The sequence below is a fragment of the Chrysemys picta genome, chromosome 9, assembly GCF_011386835.1.
Source record: "Chrysemys picta bellii isolate R12L10 chromosome 9, ASM1138683v2, whole genome shotgun sequence".
NCBI classification, from domain to species: domain Eukaryota; kingdom Metazoa; phylum Chordata; order Testudines; family Emydidae; genus Chrysemys; species Chrysemys picta.
Genome location: NC_088799.1, coordinates 48,888,762 through 48,908,768, shown reverse-complemented (window position 1 = coordinate 48,908,768; position 20,007 = coordinate 48,888,762). Strand labels below are relative to the sequence as shown.

Sequence of the window (20,007 nt, the reverse complement as noted above, 5' to 3'; positions counted from 1 at the left end):
ATGGATTTTGTGTCTGATCTGCTATGGCAGTTGCTCTGTTCACATGACATCTCAGCTGGGCTGTGGGAAACCACACAGGGCTGCCAAGTGCATGAATGTCAAGTGAGATGCCAGCAGGGGTGGCAGGTTTGTAGAAATTTTGGTGGTGCCCAGGATCCACCCCCGCCCAAACTCCGCCACCCACCTGCCCAAGGCTCTAGGAGGGAGTTTGGGTTGGGGAGGAGGTCTCAGGTGCAGGCCCTAGGCTGGGGCAGGGGATTGGGGTGCAGGGTGCAGGCTCTGGGAGGGAGTTTGGGGACGGGAGGGGGTGCAGAGGGAGGGAATACAGGGGTGAGGGCTGTGTCTGCAGATAAGGGGTGCAGGGGTGTGGGAGGGGCTCAGAGCAAGAGTAGGGTGTAGGGGGTGAGGGCTCTGTCTGGGGCTGGGAATGAGGAGTTTGGGATGTGGGAGGGGCTCAGGGTGAGAGTAGGAGTGGGGGGGTGAGGGCTCTGGCTGGGGCTGGGGGGTTTGGGGTGTTAGGCTCAGGGCTGAGGCAGAGGGTTGGAGTGCAGGGGGATGAGGGCTCCGGCTGGGACTGGGGATAAGGTGTTTGGGAGAGGCTCAGGGCTAGGGCAGAGGGTTGCGGGTGTGGGGGGTGAGGCTCTGGCTGGAACTGGAGATGAGGTGTTTGGGGTGTTGGAGGGGCTCAGGGCTAGGGTAGAGGGTTGAGGGTGTGGGGGGGTCAAAGCTCTGGCTGGGGGTGTGGGCTTTGGGGTGGGGCAGGGCTGGGGATGAGTTTGGGGTGAAGGCAGGCTGTTCCGGGACAGGGGCCAGAGAGGAGGACTCCTCCCAGCCCTTTCCCTGTCGGCAGCAGCAAGCTCTGGGGGAGGAGTCCCCCTTTCCCACCACCCCAGCAGCACACTCACTCCCACCACTGTCACTGCATGTGCTCCTAGGGCCTCTCTCAGGACCAGGAATCTACCTTGCCTCCCCCGGGGGTGCTGCGTGTGCCTCCTCCCCTGCTGTTGCCCCTGACTGTAGCCTCACTGGGGATGAGGGATTGGGCTGCCTCCTTGCCCAGCATGGGGCAGGAGCGGTGACTGCGGGCGAGGTGGCCCCTGTGCTGGTGGAGGGTCCCGCTGGAAAAAGGAAGGATCTGAGGTGGAAGGGCAGGCTCAGAGTCAGTCTGCCCTGGCAGTCGAGATGGGGGGCACTAGGACCCTGCGACAGCAGTTGTTGCAGGGAGGCAGCATGGAGCTGCATGGAAGAGACAGTGACTCTCTGCTCCTGGGCCGAGAAGGCAAGAGGGGTCCAGGGGACACTCGGGGGAGGCGCGGGAAGGGGGGGGAGCGGCAGATGGGGCCGGGGGGGGGGGGGAACACCCAGCCCCAAATATTGGTGGAGCTGGGCTCCTGGGCTCTGAATATTGCTGGTGCCCGAGCACCACGTGGGAATATAACTTGCCGCCTATGGATGCCAGATACTTGGCAGCCCTGAAGCCTGACACAACCTTTCAGAGCTAGAGCAAATCTTTCTAACTAGACAGGCCTCTGCCTAAACCAGGATTCCAGATGAACTTCAGTCCCAGGCTGAATGAAGTCTCTGAAAGCTGGAGCAGTCCTCTCTCTAAGCCAAGCTACCATACCAGAGTAGGCTGACTTTCTTTCAAAGCTGGGGCATGCTGTCTAGCAGCCTATGAGCAATCATTCTGTTATGGACCACTCTGTCACAGACATATCACTGAACAATTGGGCAGATGAGTTCTGCCCCAGGGTCAGGTACTGGATGGATCTAAGCTATTGTCCCATGCAAAGTGTGCTGCAGCAGTCTCATTTCTAGGTGTCAAAGCCATGGATGAGGATAGGAAGGTCCCTGTCTGAAAGCAGTGGTTGCAACCTGCCAGCTTAACGTAAATGAAAGAAAACTGCCCTGGCTATTCCTGATCCCAGAATTCCAGAATGAGCACTCTGATCACAATTACTGTTGTGCTAGGTACTACACAGGTTATAGACAGAGACAAGCCCTGCCCTGAAGGGCTGGCAGTCTAAAGACATAAACAGATGAAGTGGGGGGTGGGCTACAGCATAAAAGCTAATAGTGAGTAGGGTGAAGAATGGGCACTGTTGGCATTATACTTTTTTTTATTTCTTTATTTTTATTTATTTGGGGTCCAACAAAAGGTGGATACACTGCCTCAATCAAAGGGGCAGATGTCCATTCCATCTCAGCTGGTTGTTTCCCCCACCCAACCAGTATCACCCAAGTCTTATCTGGATTGAGGCTCGTGCAGCTAGCCTTCATCCATGCTCCAGATTCATCCATACACTTGGTAAGGCAATCCATCAATCCTCCCCTGTTGCACCCTCCTCCTTGGTTTTCCTCTCAGTATGCCACTTCTCCACTTACCTCAGGGCTTAGGTCTCCGTCCCCTGGCAAACCTAGTTTAAAGCCCTCCTCACTAGGTTAGCAAACCTGGCTGCGAAGATGCTCTTCCCTCTCTTCATTAGGTGGATCCCATCTCTTCCTAGCAATCCTTCTTCCTGGAACAACATCCCATGGTTGAAGAATCCAAAGCCCTCTCTCCAACACCACCTGTGCAACCACACATTAACTTCTACAATTTGATGGTCCCTACCTGGGCCTTTTCCTTCAACACGGAGGATGGACGAGAACACAACTTACGCCTCAAACTCCTTTATCCTTCTTCCCAGAGCCACATAGTCTGCAGTGACCCGCTCAAGGTCATTCTTGGCAGTATCATTGGTGCCCCCGTGGAGAAATAGGAACGGGTAGCAGTACGAGGGTTTGATCAGTCTCGGCAGACAGTCCATCACATCCTGAATTCTAGCTCCATGCAAGCAGCACACTTCTCGCCTTTTCCAGTCTGGATGGCAGATGGATGACTCCGTTCCCCTTAGGAGGGAGTCCCCCACCACCACCACCACCACCCATCTCCTCCTCTTGAGAGTGGTGGTCATGGAACCCCCTTCCCTAGGACAATGCATTCCAGGCTGTCGTGTCTCTCCTCCTCAGGAATCCCAAAGGAGGTTCAAATGATGGCAGAAGACCTTCTGTTCGAGTGTGATGCTGTATTCAGTGTGAAGACAGATGAGCCTCTCTGCTCATTGATAGACTCCCAAGCCACACTGGAGTCCCTGAGTATTTTACACACCTGCTGTCAAGAGGAAACCCAGTAAGCCACAGTTCACATTAGCAGACCTACAGGCCTTTTATCATTAGTGGCATTATGAACTGCCTTGCAACCATAAGCGGACGCACAGAAAGGGTGCCCAGAGACAATTGGCTTTCATTACTCACCCCTCTCCAAAACCAGTGTTTTGACAGGAGCTTGAAGAGCCCCCCCACCAACTGTCCCGCCAGATTTATACAACCAACCCCTTTGGTTTTTCCCATCCCTTTGGAGGCCAACTTTCCGATTACCTGTCTGCCTAGAATGAAGTCACAATGGACAGATGGATACTAGAGGTTGTCTCTTCCGGATACACTATTCAGTTCTCTTCCCTCCTCAACCCAATAGAATCAGTATCTCCTACAGCAAAAGAAAAGAGGTTCCACTGAAGGTACTTCCTCATCCCCAATAAGACAGAGGATTGGACACCCTTTCTGGACCTCAGTGAACTGAACAAGTTCATCCACCACCAAAAATTCAGAATGATGACCCTGTTGTCAGTTATCCTGTCTCTAGATCCAGACAGTTGGTTCATGGCCCTCAATCTCAAAGATGCCTACTTTCATGCGGACGTAAATCCAGCACACAGGAGATTCCTGAGATTTGTGGCCAGCCAACAACACTACCACTACAGGGTTCTCTCTTTTGGACTCTCGACAGGTGCTGTTGGTGGTGGCAGGTCATTTTCATCTAGAAAGGGGCAATGGTTCACTCTGCAGCCATGTCTACACTTACAAGCTTACAACAGCACAGCTGTACCGATACAGCTGCGCTACTGTAAGAGCCCTCATGTAGCCACATTATGCCGACGGGAGAGAGCTCTCCCACCTACACAATAAAACCAGCTCAGTGAGTGGCGGTAGCTGTGTCAGTGGGAGAGCGTCTTCTGCCGACATAGCACTGTGCACATGAGCGCTTGTGCCAGCAAAACTACTTCTTTGAGTGATTGCTCATGTGCATTCCACAATAGGTGTGCGTGCTCGCCACATGCACTGGTGCCAGAAGTTTTTCCCCTAGCAGTACCTGTAGGGGAGCACCCCAGCAACCCCTGGAGTGGCACCACTATGGCACAGTATAAGGGGCACTGCGCGCTCCCCCCACCCTCGGTTCCTTCTTGCCGCCAGTGAAGGTGCTTTGGAACTGCTCTGTTCCAGCTCGGCTGTAGCTTCCCTCTTGGACTCTTGTTAGTTCATAGTTAATGGTACCTGTAGTTAAAAAAGTAGTTTAGTTAGATTTAGCTTAGTGCGCCCGGGCTTTAAGTCGTGCGACACTTGCAAGCGGCCGATGCCCGTGAGTGATCTGCATGTGGACTGTTTACGCTGTCTGGGGGGAAGCCATCTCAGCGATCGCTGCAAAATTTGCAGATCCTTCAAACCTCAGACCAAGAAGGAGCGGGTCATTCAGCTCCGAGCCATTTTGATGGAATTGGCCTTAACCCCGACGCCGCTGCGCCACTCCCGAGTCGGAACCAAGCACCGCGGCATCAGTGCGCGCTGACCCTGTGGTGCCCTCCACCAGCCGGCACTGCTCCCCGTCCTTGGGACACTCCAAAAAGGCGAAGAGGAGGTCTTCTCCACCAAGGCACTGGAGCAAGACCAGTGGAGAGACTGGACCTGCGCTGGGCAGCTCTCGGTCCTCATTGGCCTCCTGGCCTCCGACTCAAGTTGAGTGGAGTAGCCCGGCCCACTCTGAGCTGACCTCCCCGGATGCCAGTGGCCACATTCGGGTGCCCTCCATGCTGGAGGCCCTGCAGGCGGCCCGAGACATGATGTCGCTGCCGGTACTGGTGGCACCTCCGCCATTTGCTCCCCGGTCCAGAGGCAAGCCACCGCTCAGATCCCCGCAGTCACCGCCTGGACGGTACCATTCATGGTCTAGGGAAGGTTCCCGACGCCGTTCCCGGTTCAGAGACTGCTCTGTGCGCAGTCTGCGCCGGTCCCCATCGACCCCCACCAGGTTGTCTGGCTGGGTGCCGACTAGCAGGGGTTCCAGGCACCGCTCTGCCTCGAGGGATTGTAGACCTCGCAAGGAGAGTGTGCCTCATCAAGACTGGAACAGACAGCACCAGAGGTCATTATCTCCAGAAGCTACCGTAGCCCTTCGTGGTTCAAGCATCGATGCCATTCCCATTCTTCATCTCACTCGAGGTCCCCGCCGCAGCACCACTCCCGCAGCCCTAGGCATCGATCGCCGGCACCCCGCCGTTGCGGATCCGCCCGTCGGAGCCAGTCGTGGTGCAGCAACCGGAGGTACTCCCGCTCCTCCATGCTGTCATGGTCTCGTGGTCGGCACCATTCCTGATGCCGCCATTTGTCCCAGTCCCGGGATAGCGGTAGATTGTATGCCAGCCTGGCCTCCCTTCGCAGTCGTCAGTCGATGGGCCAGGCTAGTCAGGCTGGACAGCCTGCTCCGCCGGTGCCACAGTAAGTACAATGGCAACGGGCCCCTTGGCCAGCGCCATGGTACCAATGGGCTCAGTGGCCCCCAACGCAGCCCCCGGTGGTGGCTCGCTCGGTGTCCGGAGCCTCGGAGAGACCATAGGCCTCCCTTTCTCAACCGCCCAGATGAGAGTCGGTGGAGCGTTCATCCCCGGTCCCGCGCCCAGAAGGGGACCAAGTGGTGGGGCCTGCGGCACCAGTGGGGACGCAGAGTATCGCGCCCCCATCCTCTCGAGATGAGGCAATCATGGCCCCTCCTCCCCCTGTTCCGCAGGAGGACTCTAAAGCCCACCAAGAGCTGTTGAAAAGGGTGGCATCAAGCCTCAACCTACAAGCTGAGGAGGTGGAGGAACCCTTGGACTTCCTCTTCAACGTCCTCTCGGCTTCAGCACCGGCCAGAGTGTCTCTCCCACTCCATGAAGGGGTGGCAAAGATCTTGAACGCCTTGTGGCAAACCCCAGCTTCCTTGCTCCCCATCTCTAAAAGGGCAGAATGGAAATATTTCATGCCCACCAAGGGGCATGAATAGCTGTATACCCACCCTGCCCCCAACTCTCTAGTGGTTGAGTCGGTCAACCATAGGGAGAGGCAAGGCCAACCCGCCCCTACTCCTAAGAATAAGGAATCGAGGAGACTAGATCTATTCAGTAGAAAGGTTTATTCGTCCTCGAGTTTCCAACTGAGGGTGGCGAATCACCAAGCCCTGCTGGGTAGATACAAGTTCAATTTGTGGGGCTCCCTGCCCAAATTTGAGGACTCCCTCCAGGAGCATGACAAAAAAGAGTTCAAGGCTCTGGTGGAGCAGGGTACAGCTGCCGCCAGGGTGGCCCTGCAGGCAGCCTTGGATGCAGCAGATACAGCTGCAAGGTCTATGACCTCCGCGATGTCCATGAGGAGGGCGTTGTGGCTCCTGCTGTCTGGGCTGTCCAGCAAGGCACAGAACTCCTTGCAGGACCTTCTGTTCGATGACAAGGCCCTGTTTGCGGAACAGACGGACATGAAATTACACAGTCTGAAGGATTCCCGCACAACATTAAAGACTCTTGGCCTCTCTGTCCTGGCCCGGGCCAGGATCAAGTTCAAACCGCAGCAGGATTCCACCCAGGCCACCCACTCTAGATATGAGCCCTCTTATAAAAAGGTCAAGGGACTATAAAAAATGCCACAACAGCAATCCCAGCCTGCGCCCCAACCTGAGCCCTCCAAAGGTAAACAGGCGGGAAAGCACCAGCTTTGACAGGACACCCGGGGGCGACTTACCAGTTCATACCAGGGATCCACCTGCAATAAAGCTTCCCTTCTCCAACTGGTGCTTTTCTCCCAGAGTGGTCGCGGCTGACCTCGGACCGATGGGTCTTGAACACCGTCGCCTGGGGCTACACGCTCCAGTTTACCTCTACCCCACCTATCCACCCTCCATCCCCATCCCTCCTCAGGGACCCCTCTCACAAGACCCTGCTCGAGCAGGAGGTGGGATGGCTCCTGGGCCTAGGAGCGGTGGAAGTGGTGCCAGCAGAGTTCAGACTCAAAGGGTTCTACTCCCGCTACTTCCTTATCCCAAAGGCTAAAGGGGGGCTCAGGCCCCCCCTGGACCTGCGAGGCCTGAACCAGTACATGGTAAAGCTCAAGTTTCACATGGTCTCTCTGGCCTCCATCATCTCTTCCCTGGATCCCAGGGACTAGTACGCCTCCCTCTATGTATAGGACATGTACTTCCACATTCATATATTTGAGGGACACAGGCGGTTTCTCCGTTTCATGGTTAGGCAGGAGCACTACCAGTTTACCGTCCTCCCGTTTGGCCTGTCCACTTCTCCCAGGGTATTCACAAAGTGTAAGTCTGTGGTAGCGGCCTACCTCAGATGTCGGAGGGGTCCAGTTATTTCCAAACCTTGATGACTGGCTGGTCAAGGGCAGCTCCAGGTCATAGATGCAGTATCTCTCCTCCTGTCCACATGCACCACACTGGGCATGTTGGTAAACAACACCAAGTCCATGTTAGTCCCGGTGCAGCGCATAGAGTTCATTGGGGCAATTCTAGACACAACATCGGCCAGGGCCTTCCTCCCATCGGACAGATTTAAAACCCTAAAGGAGCTCATCAGCACGGTTACAAGGTTCCCTGTGACCACAGCCAGAGCGTGCCTCCAGCTCCTGGGTCATATGTCGGCGTGCACGTATGCGGTTCATCCCGCCAGACTCAGGATGCGGCCCCTCCAGCTCTGGTTGGATTCAGTATTCTCCCAGTCCAGACACAGGATGGACAAAGTCCTCACTGTGCCCGAACCAGTGAATGCCTCTCTGCGATGGTGGTCCTCCCCGGGGAACATGCTCCAAGGGATCCCATTTAAGGACCGACCCCCATCTGTGGAGTTGGTATCCGACGTATCGGACCTGGGGTGGGGAGCCCATGTGGCAAACATCCAGACCCAAGGTCTGTGGTCCACGCAGGACCTTGCCCTGCATATAAATGTCAAGGAGCTCAGGGCAGTCCGTCTGGCATATGTGGCCTTCCGCTCGCTTCTGGAAGGCAGAGTAGTCAGGGTTCTCACGGACAACACGGCCTCGATGTTTTACGTCAACAGGCAAGGTGGGGCCCGTTTCTCGGCCCTCTGCCAAGAAGCCCTCAGGCTGTGGGACTTCTGCATAGCCAATAATATTTTCCTAGAAGCCCAACACTTACCGGGCGCCTGGAATTCTTGGGCAGATTGCCTGAGCTGAGACTTCTCTCAGCATGAGTGGTCACTGCACCCAGAGGTAGTGCACAGGATTTTCCAAACGTGGGACACAGGCGGTTTGTTCGTGACACGGCAGAATCAACGGTGTCCCCACTTCTGCTCTGAGGGGGTTGGGCGTGGACGCTATCTCTGACGCCTTCCTTCTGTCCTGATCAGGCCAACTTTTCTATGCCTTTCCCCCAATTCTGCTAATCGGCAAGGTCTTGGAAAAGATAAAAACGGACAGGGACTGGGTCCTCCTGATCGCCCCGGCATAGCCCAGGCAGCAGTGGTACAGGAATCTCACGATCCTGGCAGTCGCCCCGCCATGACCGTTGCCATCCTGCCTGGACCTGCTATCCCAGGACCAGGGTCGCCTTCTCCACCCCAACCTAGCGGCGCTCCAAATCATGGCGTGGCTGCTCAATGGTTAGGCTGGGAGGAGAGGACTTGCTCGGAAGGGGTTCAGCATGTCCTTCTGGAAAGCAGATGGCCCTCCACATGTCGGGCCTACCTGGCGAAATGGTCTCGTTTTTCCTGGTGGGCCGCTGATCAGGGCATTTCGCCTCTGGCTGCTCCAATTCAGCTTATATTAGACTACCTCCTTCACCTTAGAGCCCAGGGCCTAGCACCCTCGTCCATCAAGGTGCACTTGGTGGCCATATCGGTTTTCCACCCAGCAGTGCAGGGCCATGCGGTGTTCTCCCATGCCATGACTTGCCAATTCCTTAAAGGTTTGGATCGCCTCTTCCCCTATGTTAGGCCCCCAGTTCCCCAGTGGGACCTGAACCTGGTGCTCGCAAGGTTAACTCGTCCTCCATTTGAACCGCTAGCTACATGCTCCTGGTTGCACTTCTCATGGAAGGTAGCCTTCCTGGTGGCGATCACATCCACTAGACAGGTCTTGGAACTCCGGGCCCTGACCTCTGAACCCCCGTACACAGTGTTCCATAAGGATAAGGTCCAACTCCAACCATATCCTTCATTCCTCCCTAAGGTGGTCTCCACCTACCATGAGGGTCAGGACATTTCCTCCTGGTACTCTGTCCCAAACCCCACACGTCCAGTGAGGAGCGCTGCCTCCACATGCTGGATGTAAGATGGACTCTGGCTTTCTTCAGGAAGTCCTCGCAGCTGTTCATTGCCTCAGCCGAACGCATGAGAGGCCGGCCAATCTCCACTCAGTGGCTCTCCAACTGGATCACCTCGTGTATCTGTACCTGTTACAACTTGACGGGAGTCCCCCAGCACACTCGTGAGGGCACACTCGACTAGGGCGGAAGTCTCGTTGGCGGCCTTTCTGGCCCATGTCCCCATCCAGGACATTTGTAGAGCTGCCACATGGTCATTGGTTCACACATTCACCTCGCATTACGCAATCATCTCCCAAACCAGGGAGGACGCCGGGTTCGGCAGGGCTGTGCTCTGTCCCAGGTGTCTGTGAACTCCTACCCACCTCCAACAGATATAGATTGGAATCACCTATTGTGGAATGCACATGAGCAATCACCTGAAGAAGAAAAGACAGTTACCTTTTCCGTAACTGGTGTTCTTCGAGATGTGTTGCTCGTGTCCATTCCACATCCCGCCCTCCTTCCCCTCTGTCGGAGTTGTGTGGCAAGAAGGAACTGAGGGTGGGGGGAGTGTGCAGCGCCCCATAGCAGCACCACTCCAGGGATCGCTAGGGGAAAAGCTTCTGGCACCGGTGCACCTGGCGAGCATGCACACCTGTTGTGGAATGGACATGAGCAACACATCTCAAAGAACACCAGTTACAGAAAAGGTAACTGTCTTTTTTGGTTAGGGGTGTGTTTTTTTCACGTCCCTGAGAGCAACAAAAGTTTTCCTGATATAAGTGCTAGTGTAGACATGCTTACTTAGACGACTGGGATGATCTTACCGGGAAACACAAAAAGCAACCACTGTGCTTCTACATCTACTTGAAAGTGTGGGTCTCAGGGTGAACTGGGAGAAGTGCACCCTAGAACCCTTGCATTTGATATTTATCAGGGCAAGGCTGGATGTTGTTACCACCGGGACATGCTTACCAGACGACTGCTTCCTCTGCGTCATCGGACTCATACAGAAAATCCTATGAGCCACAGGTCGTCCAGACGATCCTGCGCAAGTACTTGATATGACCCCATTCACAAGGCTTCATCTCCAATGTCTACAAGTCTGGTTGTGGACTGTGTACATACCGTGCAAGCACAGTCTCAACTTGCTAGTCATGGTTCCTCAAAGGGTCTTAGTCTCTGTTACTTGATGGGGAGGACAGAGGAAAGATATGTGTGGGGGTGCTGTTAAATTCTCCACTTCCAACAAAGACTACAACAATACATTCATCTCTCTTAGGTTGGGGAGCATACGTGAAAGGACAGGTTGCTCAAGGAAGACGGTCCTCTCGGGAGTCTATGCTTCACATCAATGTATTAGAGCGAAGAGTTTCATGAAGGGTGTGATTTAAATCTTCCATCCAATGGCAAAATCTGTGTCATCCTGGGATTCAAACCTTGCTTTATAAGTTTCATGAAGGGTGTGATTTAAATCTTCCATCCAATGGCAAAATCTGTGTCCTCCTGGGATTCAAACCTTGCTTTATCAACCCTTACTAAATCACTGTTCAGGCCCCTGGCATCCTGCTCTCTAGTACATCTCTATGAAGGTAGCATTTTTGGTTTCTACTACATTGTCCAGAAGAGTCAGGAAGCTAGGGGCTCTTATGGCCAAGGCTGGCTCCAGGCACCAGCTTGTCAAGTAGGTGCTTGGGGCGGCTGCTCCAGAGAGGGGCGGCACGTCCAGGTATTCGGCGTCAATTCAGCGGATGGTCCCTCACTCCGTCTCGGAGCAAAGGACCTCCCGCCGAATTGCCGCCGCAGATCGCAATCACGGCTTTTTTGCTGCTTGGGGCGGCCAAAACCCTGGAGCCGGCCCTGCTTGTGGCTGAGCCCCTCCTCCCCCCTTTTCCATAAGGACAAAGATTTCATACCTAAGGTGGTGTTGGATTTTCACATTACCTGTGTTTTATCCTAACCTCACTCTAGCAGGGCAGAGGTGCTATGGCACTCACTGGATGTATGTAGGGTTCTTGTCTTTTACCTGCAGAGGGCAAAACTGTTTTGAAAGTCTCCTAGACTTTTTGTACTATTCACAAAACTTGTGAAAGGAGAGGCCATCACCTCCCAGAGACCACCGAAGTGGATCTTTTGGTACTTCCTACTTTGCTACAAGATGAACATCTCTCTTGAGGGCAGCGTGAGAGCACACTCAACTAGAGCTCAAGCCACTTCGAAAACTTCCCTGAGTGACATCCCCATTACTGACACCAGCAGGGCAGCAACTTGGAGTTCCATTCACACCTGTGTTAGACACGATGCACTGGTGCAAACAGCTGCTTCTGATGCCTCTCTAGGCAGGGCAGCTCTGCAGTCTCTTTGTGTCATAGGACTCCAGGCACCCACTTCCTTTAAATAAGCACGGCTTGTGAATCACCTGAAGTGCACTGCACATAGGGACAGTCACTCAAAGGAGGAGAAAGGGTTACTCACCTTGTAGTAACTTCAGTTCTTCCAGATGTTACTGCAAAGAGAGGGACCTTTTCCTTTTGCAACTCACTATCTGCTATTCTAGCTAGTGAGCACACTGTTAGTGTGTGCTGGGTGCCGCTCTTTGCTCCCCTTCACTATATCCCCTCTGTCTTCTGTTGTACTTCATCTTGAGCCACTTGACTCACTTTGCTCACAGTTCTGCAGGAAGTAGAGTCCACTTCAGGCTGCTGCTGTCCCAGGAGGCCAGTCGCTGGTTTTATTGGTGGCTAAGCTGAATGGGGTGAAGCTGAGACTCCCTAGTCAGCTGTATCTTCCTCATCCTCCTCATGTTGCACAAGGCAGGTGGGGGAGGTTGAATCTGCAGCTTCCCCAGCCCTGCAGAGGCAGAGCTTAGTGGGGCAGTGCACTTCTGATTGCCGGGGGAGACTGCAGCAGGCTATGTTGCTCCCCTCTCTCAGGGCTGGTTGGCATGGCTGGAGTGCTGGGTGGGACAGAGCCGAGACTCTCATTAATCAGTGATTCCAGCAGTGCAGATGACTCTTGTGCAGGGCCAGCCATGTGGAAGGTCAGCTCAGGGGCTGTGATCACCTTGCAGGCAGGCAGTGGACATTCTGATTTCCTCACTCAGCAGCGTAAGGCTGGTTTTAACTTTGCACAGACTGATGCAGTTTTTACATCTCCTTTTATGTGCTGTTGAGTTGGATTTTTTCCTTGAGTATAATGAAGCGCGTTATTTCAATCAGGAGATAATAACAAAGGAGATGGCCATGTCCTTGGCTGTTGAGACCCTGGATCCCATCAATCCCTTCAAGGTATAGTGCCCTACATACACTTCAAAGACACAATATGCTGTGCATACGGCATGTGCATGAACCCACATATTATTTTTGCATTGCAGATGCAGACTCTAAGTTGACAGCAGCTGCTGTGTTCATTGCTGAATATGGTACCAGTGAGGAGAAGATGCCCCTAGAGTAAGTTAACAGTCTAGCATAACTAAGCTGTGTATGCACATTTTTAATGCCCCCTGCCTCCCTTTGTCCCCATCAGAGATACAGTAGGCTGCATTTGACCTATCATTATCTCTGACCCATTGTATGATGTTGGTATACTAAACTCTTTGTATTTCTTTCAACAGGTCCCCAGCCCTAAGTCCAGAAGTGATGGTGTAGCACATCATATGGGGAATCACTTACCAGTAAAACCATTCCACAGTGTGGCTTATTCTCCCAGAGCTAGTGATAGCAAAAATCTAAGCCAAGGAAGCACCAGTAAAAGACCCTACTGGCAAAATATACTGTCTGTTGAAAAGTGCGTTGGGTTATGAGGTGCTGCCAGGCGTGGATGGAAAAAACTGAGCAGTTCTAGTGATGTGAAGGGGACAATGCAGGGAGGGAAGCCCAACTGCCTTAATAAAACTTTGTTTTTCCAGAAGTGGAGTTGTGTGAGTTGTTCCAAGGAAAGGTGGGGAGAGGGGCTGGAACTGCCCTGCCAGTGTCCTAGAGCTAGAGCTGGGTTTTATGCAGAAGCCTGGGGCATGGGGAGGGACCCAGACAATGGCCTCTCATTACAGAATTTGCATACAAAGTTCAAAGCTGATAATCCGCAGTGCTGCAGAAAACTGAGCCCAGGAGACAATAGGAAGAGGTGTGGCTTTCAGGATCAGCAAGAAACCAAAAGCTCCTCAGAGGTGTTTACAGCAGGATTAGTCCTGGCAGCAGTTCACAGCATTCCTAAACTGGGAGTGCAAGGGCAGTTTTGTTACTGAAGCCCTCTCTGAGGGACATGATGGCAGGGATGCTCCTGGGAGTGACTGCACAGTAAGAACGGGGAGTGGGGCCAGGGCCCAAATGCTTCGAGCTGCACTGCAGGTCAGGCCCCACTCATGTGCACCCCTTCTCCTGATTGGTTTTATAATCTGGACCAAAGGAAGGAGAGGAAGTTTGCAGTGTAACGCACATGGACCCCTATCCGTCAAAGCAGAAATGGGTAAACTGCAGATCTGCACAAATTTGAATAAATCTAGAGTGACTGAGGGAAGGAGAGAGAATGGAAATGGAGAGAAATCCCAGTCTTTCATACTTTCCCTCCATATCCCTCACTTTTACAGTGGGGGAAGAGAGGGAGCATGAAGAAGATGTTCCTCTTTAGCCGGGGTGAGGGTGGGGAGGAATGCAGTGCTGGCTGCTACATATGCTGATTGGTGGCATATTTCAGTGGCTTTCATTGGCTGCCCAACAGGTCAGGGAATGAAGAAGGCAGCCAATAACTGTAGATTGCTGGTGCGACATAATAGTCTGAAACCCTGTAGAGTTGGCAGGTTTAATAATGGCCCTTTCTGTAAGGTGAACTGGTGCAATCCAAGCATGCAAGACAGACTGGGAAACCCTATGGTAGTTAATAAAACCTTAGGTTTAGAGCTGCTTTGCAAACTGGAAGCGAGGGTCAGTGTCACTGTTACTAGTGAAAATGTAGACCAGGATAACAGTGTCTGTCGGGAGCACCCAGTAATTCCTGCATCAAACACAGCATCTTGTATTTGAGCTGGAACATAACTTTACAAAGACATCCCCTTCTTGATTTAAATATTTCAAATGATGGAAAGTCCATTGCATCTCTTGGTGAGCTGGGCCAATGACTGATCACCATCAGTCTTAAAAATGTGCACATTATTTCCATTTTGAATTTGTCTAGCCTTAACTTCCAGCCACTGGTTGTACTGTGCATCACTCTACACAACAAGAGTGGGTGGGGGGACTTTTAGCCCAGTAGTTAGAGCAGTCAGATGGGTGAGACCTGGGTTCAGTTCCCCCCCTCTGCCACAGGGGTGAAAGGATTTGAACAAGGGTCTCTCACCTCTCAGAGGAGTCCTCTAACCACTGAGCTATGGGATATTCTAATGTGGAGGCAGGTGCCTCTTTCAGTCTGTCCTGTTGAAGCTGTTCCACTTCATATAAATACTTAGAGTGACTGGAGCAAGGGACCTAGACTCTGGGTCTCCCATACGGTGCCCTAACCTGTGGACCACAGAGTAATTCCCACGCTCTTTGGCCTAGTACCTCATGCCCAAAGTCATCCAGCAGACACGTGGCAGAGCCAGGAATAGAAAGCCCAGGGCCAGAAGGGCAGGCAGACCTGCAGAGGCTACGTGTGTGGATGAGATGATAGCGTAGGGAGGGGGGTTTTAGGTTTATTAGGAACTAGGGAAACTTTTGGAAAAGGAGAAGCCTATACAAGAAGGATGGGCTCCACCTAAACCAAAATGAAATCAGATTGCTTGCATGTGAAATTAGAAAGGTAGAGAATGTTTTAAATTAAGGGCTAGGAGAAAGCCGACAGGTGTGGCGGAGCACATGGTTTGTGTGGACACAACCCTTAAGGATTAAGGGGGAACTCTATATCCTAGTAAAGAGGAAAGGAAAGAAGCTTGTAAAGTACAGCTCTGCACTAGTGAGAAACAGTCAAATGTAAAAGAGCCCCAATTAACATAACACATGAAGGCAAGAAACTGAATATTGACAAAAAGTACAATTGCTTATATACAAATACTAGAAGTCTAAATACTAAGATGGGTGAACTAGAGTGCCTGGCAGTAAATGAGGATATTGATATAATAGGCATTGCAGAAACTTAGTGGAATGAGGATAATCAATGGGACATGGTAATAGCAGGCTGTGACATACTGACCCGTACAATCCAGACCAGCCGGAGGCTGTGTCACCCCTGCCCCGTAACCTGGGGTACCTTGCAATGCCTTGTTGCTGTAGCCTTCAACCTGGACTGTTCACAACTAGCCACCAGCATGCAGGTCATCCCCAGGTGTGTTTGTGTAACTGCAGCCTGCTAGTCACATCCTGGCTGTCACCAACCTTGGTTACACTGCAGAGTGACCCCAATGCATTCCCAGTCCCAGATTTTCCCCCAGAAATGTATGTCTTGTACATCCCAGCCCTCCCCAGTCCAAATATATTAAATCCATTATTCCTTTGAGGGAATAATATACCATTTTATTACCTTAAATGGAGTTACCCACATACTTCAGCTTAAAAACACTGGATTAGATAAAATAATAAAATAAGTTTATTAACTACAAAGAGAGAGATTTTAAGTAAGTACAAGTAATGAGGTATAAAAGTCAGAAATGGTTGCAAGAAAAATAAAGATAAAATGCTTTCTAGTGCTTCACTTAACAGACTATATTAGATTCAAGCAAGGTTTCTTAACATGTGCTTCCAGCAAAATTATTGACCAAACTCTTCAGGTCAGGACCCCGCTCCCAGAGTCCAGTGGCTGTTTCCTTTGTTTTTTCAGGTGCAGTGAATGCGATGGGAAGGGGGAGAGAGGGTTGTGTGTGCTTTGGGGTGTTTGTCCATCCTTTTTATAGTTTCAGTCCCCCGTCCCCCCCACCCTTGAAAAATATTTCCAGCTGAGAGACAAAGTGTCTATGTGGAAGGGTGTTCTCTGCTGGGTTTTTTTCACCTATTTGAGCTTCCCTTCCTGGCTGATGACTCTGTTTACTGCTTAAATGCAAATTAAGGCAAGCACGTATTCCTTTGTTTACAACAGACCTGTTTGCAGACTTCTGCCTAGGCAGGCTGTGAGTTTTGGAACATGTGTTAATAACATGATACAGGGCAATCTTATAACTTCACATACAATGTTGCCACACATATTTTATCAGGACAATATTGACCAGCAAATTATCAGTTTCCAAATGATATCTTAGAAGGTGTATTTTGTACAAAGATTTTTACAGTAGTTTGTAGGGTGTGAATACAGGGGTATATTCCGTCATACAGGATACAAAAAGGAATGACAGAGTAGGTCCTGCTGATGGGGGTGGAACTCTATCTGAAAAAAGGCACAATGAAGTCAAAATCTTATATGAATCAAGGTGTACACTAGATCTCTATGGATAGAAATTCCATGCTTGAATAATAGAGTATAGCAGTAGGAATGTACTACCAACCTCCTGGCCAAGATGGTGATTGTGAAACACTCAGAGAGATTAGAAAGGCTATAAAGGCACAAAATGCAATAATAATGTGGGGTTTACTGACTTCATATTGAATGGGTGGGATGACTCAGGGAGGGATGAAGAGATAAAATTTCTAGACATCATAAATGACTGTGGCTTGGAGCAGCTAGTCCTGGAACCTACAAAGGGAGAGCCAATTCTTGATTTAGTCCTAAATGGAGCACAGGATCTGGATAACAGATAAATACATAGATGCATAGGCACGGCCACATAGCTAAACCCAGTATGTTGGGGAAGAGTCAACACAACTTTTGTAAAGAGAAATCATGCCTCACCAACAGTTTTAACAGAAAATTTGCAGATGATACAAAATTACTCAAAATAGTAAAGGCCAAAGCTGACTGTGAACAGATACAAAGGAATCTCACCAAATTGGGTGATTTGGCAACAAAATGGCAGAGGTCTATAAAATCATGAATGATGTGGAGAATGTGAACAAGGATTGGTGTTAACCATTTATGTAACACAAATACTAGGGATCACCTACTGAAATTAAAAGGCAACCGGTTTAAAATAAATATAAGGAAGTATTTCTTCACACAATGCAGTCAACCTATGGAACTCATTGCCGGGGGATGATGTGAAGGCCAAAAGTACAACTGGGTTCAAAAAAGAATGAGATAAATTCTTAAAAGATAGGTCCATCAATGGCAATTAGATGTTCAGGTTCACAACCGAATGTCCCAGGAGTCCCTAAACCTCCAATTGCCAGAAGCTGGAACTGGACGACAGGGGATGGATCACTCAAAATTACCCTATTCTGTTCATTCCCTCAGAAGCATCTGGCACTTGCTGCTGTCAGAAGACAGGATAATGGGCCTGTCTGGTCCTTATAGCTTCTTGCCCCAGAATGACCTCTCTCTGTCTATTTATAAGGCCCAAATGTCTGTTGTGTTATCATCTGATCCTTCTTTAGTCGCACCCGCTCTAGCTGACAAGTAATTATATAATTATCATTTAGGTGGAGTGAATGTGCCTAAGTGGACTTTACCCCTTTCCTGCCCTTTTCTTACCCCATCACACTCCTCTTTCACTACAATTTCTCCAACATTTCTCCCTATTCAGTCTCTCTTTCTCTCTCTCTTAACTTCACTGGTGTGAGATACCATTGAAGTAATATCTTAAATAAACTTTTTTTTAATCATGCTACAGATTGAGGTTGCTGGTCCTTTTTTCCAGATTAAATCCCATTTTTCTAAGGTCATTTGTGTATCCAACTCCTTTCCCAGTGTGTCATATATGGACCCTTTTTTTTTTATTTTTAGGAAAGTTGTTTGCAAAGATTGATATAAATTAACTATTTTTTTTGTTTGTTTCCTGATTTCCCAGATTCCATCACTCCTCCTAAAGTTATCTTAAAACACCTTTTCCAAAAAGTTAAGAAACATAACGCCTAACTTGAAGGTATTGGTACATAGGAGGATGGGCCAATTAAAGCTAGTTTTTTATTTCCAAATAAGTTTTAAAAGTTTCTTTACTGAGGAGCTGGCCACCCATATGTATTCCATGGTTCCCCCAATCTTTAAACCTGTTCAGTTTGTAATTTGGGTTAAAATTTGGATTATCTGCAAAGTAAAACATCTTATTTTATCTCTAGTTCTATCCCAAACCCATAGAGTAGCCGTTGCTGAAGGATGTGTATACGTTTCTGGAGGGCATGATTTTTTATTATGCCATGGGAACCTAGCACCATTGACACTGCCATCATTTTCTTGTTCAGTAAAGACCCAGTGTTTGGCTGGGTTAGAGAGCCCCCCCATCTACTATTGGTTTGATCTGTTTGTCTTGGTAGGACCAGAGAATACTTGGAACAGCTCGTCCATCCTGTTCAATAGGTTTGTACACAATAGTAATCTTCTATAACTTCTAGGAACAGACTTATTAGTTGTCTCTCTTTGCTCTTGTTTCTACTGTTATTAAGCTTGGCCTTGTCCTGTTAATCACATTTTGGCATTTATCCTCATCACCCTGTGAAGTTTTAGGAAAATGGCTATTTCATGCTGAAGGGAGTGAGACTAGGATAGGTGTTTACATGACCTCAGCATCATACTAAGTACTACCTCTTGTTTGCTCTCACTTAACAGATATTTCTGTCCTCCTCCATGTCATTCATCCTCCAGATTACTAGAGGTCAGAGTGGGAACTGAATGACATAAACACATGACCAATGGCCTATGCCACATACAGCCAGATAATCTGTCTCTGCTACGTCCATTGTTAACGTATGATATGTGTACCCAGAATTATGCTTTTCATTTGGGCATCCCTGCTTGCTGTGCATCAGCAGTTTATTATCAAAAGGTCTGTTGGGAGCTTGGAGAGGTTGGGTGGTTGTTAGAAGGCCAGAAGCGGGGGTTCAGGAAAAAATTATTTCAGTATGTGGTTCCCATCCAGTTGCTTTGTAGTTGTTTGATGATACCCCTTATGAGTTCCGGTGTGGGGTGGTAGGTGACGAATAGGGGTGCATGGTCAGAGGGGATTTATTTCTGAATTAAAGCAGGTTCTCTGAGTAAGTGTCCTTGTTTGAAGGTTGTTTTGAGTATATTAAGGTGTACATCCCAGACTTTCTCCTTGGAGCATATTCTGTGGTATCTGAGTGCTTGGCTGTAGATAACAGATTTCTTGGTGTGTTTGGGGTGGTTACTGGATCTATGAAGGTAGGTGCGATAATCTGTGGGTTTCTTGTATATAGTTGTCTGTAGGGTTCCATTGTTGAAGCTGATTGTGGTGTCCATAAAATTGATGCTAGTGTCAGAGTGTTCCAGAGAGAGTTGAATGGACAAGGGGTGATTGTTGAAATTGTGGTGGAGATCTGTGAGGAAGTTTAAGTCGCCTGTCCAGAAGATGAAAATATCATCAATGTATCTCAGGTATATCACTGTTTTTTTGGTGCATTTGTCCAGAAATTCTTTTTCAAGGTGGCCCATGAAGAAGATGGCATTTTGGGGAGCCATCCCTAGAATCCAAGGCTGTTCCCATGGTTTGGACAAAGTGTTTGTTGTTGAATGTAAAATTGTTATGGGTGAGGATGAAGTGGATGAGTTGGTGATACATTTGGGGTGGATATCTGAGGGTTGCCCATTGTCGTGTAAATCAA

At 50.1% G+C, this 20,007-nt stretch overlaps 1 protein-coding gene across 8 annotated transcripts in view; it reads left to right on the top strand.

The window, feature by feature from the left end:
- PPP2R3A (protein phosphatase 2 regulatory subunit B''alpha) overlaps window positions 1-20,007 on the top strand; it is a 169,279-nt gene that overhangs the window by 108,400 nt on the left and 40,872 nt on the right. The gene's annotated exons all lie outside the window — the stretch shown is intronic.